This window comes from Arachis stenosperma, chromosome 3 (assembly GCF_014773155.1).
Source record: "Arachis stenosperma cultivar V10309 chromosome 3, arast.V10309.gnm1.PFL2, whole genome shotgun sequence".
Lineage (NCBI taxonomy): Eukaryota > Viridiplantae > Streptophyta > Magnoliopsida > Fabales > Fabaceae > Arachis > Arachis stenosperma.
Window position 1 is genome coordinate 37,579,736 of NC_080379.1, and position 2,677 is coordinate 37,582,412.

The 2,677-nt window shown below is 42.8% G+C and overlaps 1 non-coding gene across 1 annotated transcript; it reads right to left on the reverse strand.

Moving 5' to 3' along the window:
- Positions 1–548: 548 nt before the first annotated feature.
- On the reverse strand, positions 549–656 carry LOC130971558 (small nucleolar RNA R71). Its single transcript, XR_009082771.1, has one exon. It is a non-coding gene; the product is annotated as a small nucleolar RNA R71 (small nucleolar RNA).
- Between the last annotated feature and the right edge of the window lie 2,021 nt (positions 657–2,677).

A 2,677-nucleotide genomic window follows, 5' to 3' on the forward strand; every position in this document is an offset into this window, starting at 1 on the left:
TTCATATGAGCAGGAGCAAAGACAAAGGCATTCTTGTTGAAGCTGACCCTGAACCTGAAAGGACCTTGAAGCGAAAGCTAAGAGAAGCTAAGGCACAACTCTCTGTAGAGGACCTAACAGAAATCTTCAAAGAAGAAGAACCCATGGCAGCCGAAAACAATAACAATGCCAACAATGCAAGGAAGGTGCTGGGTGACTTTACTGCACCTACTCCCGACTTCTATGGGAGAAGCATCTCTATCCCTGCCATTGGAGCAAATAACTTTGAGCTTAAGCCTCAATTAGTTTCTCTAATGCAACAGAATTGCAAGTTCCATGGACTTCCATTGGAAGATCCTCATCAGTTTTTGGCTGAATTCTTGCAAATCTGTGACACTGTCAAGACTAATGGGGTTGACCCTGAGGTCTACAGACTTATGCTATTCCCTTTTGCTGTAAGAGACAGAGCTAGAATATGGTTGGACTCACAACCTAAAGAAAGCCTGAACTCTTGGGAAAAGCTAGTCAATGCCTTCTTGGCAAAGTTCTTTCCACCTCAAAAATTGAGTAAGCTTAGAGTGGAAGTCCAAACCTTCAGACAGAAGGAAGGTGAATCCCTCTATGAAGCTTGGGAAAGATACAAACAATTGATCAGAAAGTGTCCTTCTGACATGCTTTCTGAATGGAGCATCATAGGTATTTTCTATGATGGTCTCTCTGAACTATCCAAGATGTCTTTGGATAGCTCTGCTGGAGGATCTCTTCATCTGAAGAAGACGCCTGCAGAAGCTCAAGAACTAATTGAAATGGTTGCAAATAACCAATTCATGTACACTTCTGAAAGGAATCCTGTGAACAATGGGACAAATCAGAAGAAAGGAGTTCTTGAGATTGATACTCTGAATGCCATATTGGCTCAGAACAAAATATTGACTCAGCAAGTTAATTTGATCTCTCAAAGTCTGTCTGGAATGCAAGCTGCACCAGGCAGTGCTAAGGAAGCTTCATCTGAAGAAGAAGCTTACGATCCTGAGAACCCTTCAATGGAAGAGGTGAATTACATGGGAGAACCCTATGGAAACACCTATAATTCTTCATGGAGAAATCATCCAAATCTCTCATGGAAGGATCAACAGAGACCTCAACAAGGTTTCAATAATGGTGGAAGAAATAGGTTCAGCAATGGCAAGCCTTTTCCATCATCTTCTCAGCAACAGACAGAGAATTCTAAGCAGAACCACTCTGACTTAGCAACCATGGTCTCTGATCTAATCAAAACCACTCAAAGTTTCATGACTGAGACAAGGTCCTCCATTAGAAACTTGGAGGCACAAGTGGGACAGCTGAGCAAGAAAATTACTGAACTCCCTCCTAGTACTCTTCCAAGCAATACAGAAGAAAATCCAAAAGGAGAGTGCAAGGCCATCAACATGGCCGAATTTGGAGAGGAGGGAGAGGCAGTGAACGCCACTGAGAAAGACCTCAATGGATGTCCACTGGCCTCCAATGAGTTCCCCAATGAGAAACCATGGGAATCTGAGGCTCACACTGAGACCATAGAGATTCCAATAGATTTACTTCTGCCATTCATGAGCTCTGATGAGTATTCTTCCTCTGAAGAGGATGAGTATGTCACTGAAGAGCAAGTTGCTAAATACCTTGGAGCAATCATGAAGCTAAATGACAAGTTATTTGGTAATGAGACTTGGGAGAACGAACCTCCTTTGCTCACCAAAGAACTAGATGACTTGTCTAGGCAGAAATTACCTCAAAAGAGACAAGATCCTGGGAAGTTCTCAATACCTTGTACCATAGGCACCATGACATTTAAGAAGGCTCTGTGTGACTTAGGGTCAAGTGTAAACCTCATGCCTCTCTCTGTAATGGAGAAGCTAAGGATCTTTGAGGTGCAAGCTGCAAGAATCTCACTAGAGATGGCAGACAATTCAAGAAAACAAGCTTATGGACTTGTAGAGGATGTTTTGGTGAAGATTAAAGACCATTACATCCCTGCTGATTTCATAGTCCTAGAGACTGGGAAGTGCATGGATGAATCCATCATCCTTGGCAGACCCTTCCTAGCCACAGCAAAGGCTGTGATTGATATTGACAGAGGAGAATTGATCATTCAAGTTAATGAAGAATCCTTTGTGTTTAAGGCTCAAGGATATCCCTCTGTCACCATGGAGATGAAGCATGAAGAGCTTCTCTCAAAACAGAGCCAACAAAAGCCCCCACAGTCAAACTCTAAGTTTGGTGTTGGGAGGCCACAACCAAACTCTAAGTTTGGTATTAAACCCCCACATTCAAACTCTAAGTTTGGTGTTGGGAGGTTCCAACATTGCTCTGAGCATTTGTGAGGCTCCATGAGAGCCCTCTGTCAAGCTACTGACATTAAAGAAGCGCTTGTTGGGAGGCAACCCAATGTTATATTTTATCTATTTTTCTTTGTTATTTTATGTTTTCTGTAGGTTGATGATCATGAGAAGTCACAAAATCAATTGAAAAAGAAAAAACAGAATGAAAAATAGAAAGAAAAACAGCACACCCTGGAGGGGAACTTGCTGGCGTTTAAACGCCAGTAAAGCCAGCAAATGGGCGTTTAACGCCCAGTCTGGCACCATTCTGGGCGTTTAACGCCAGAAAGGGGCACCAGACTGGCGTTAAACGCCAGAAAAGGGCAAGAACCTGGCGTTAA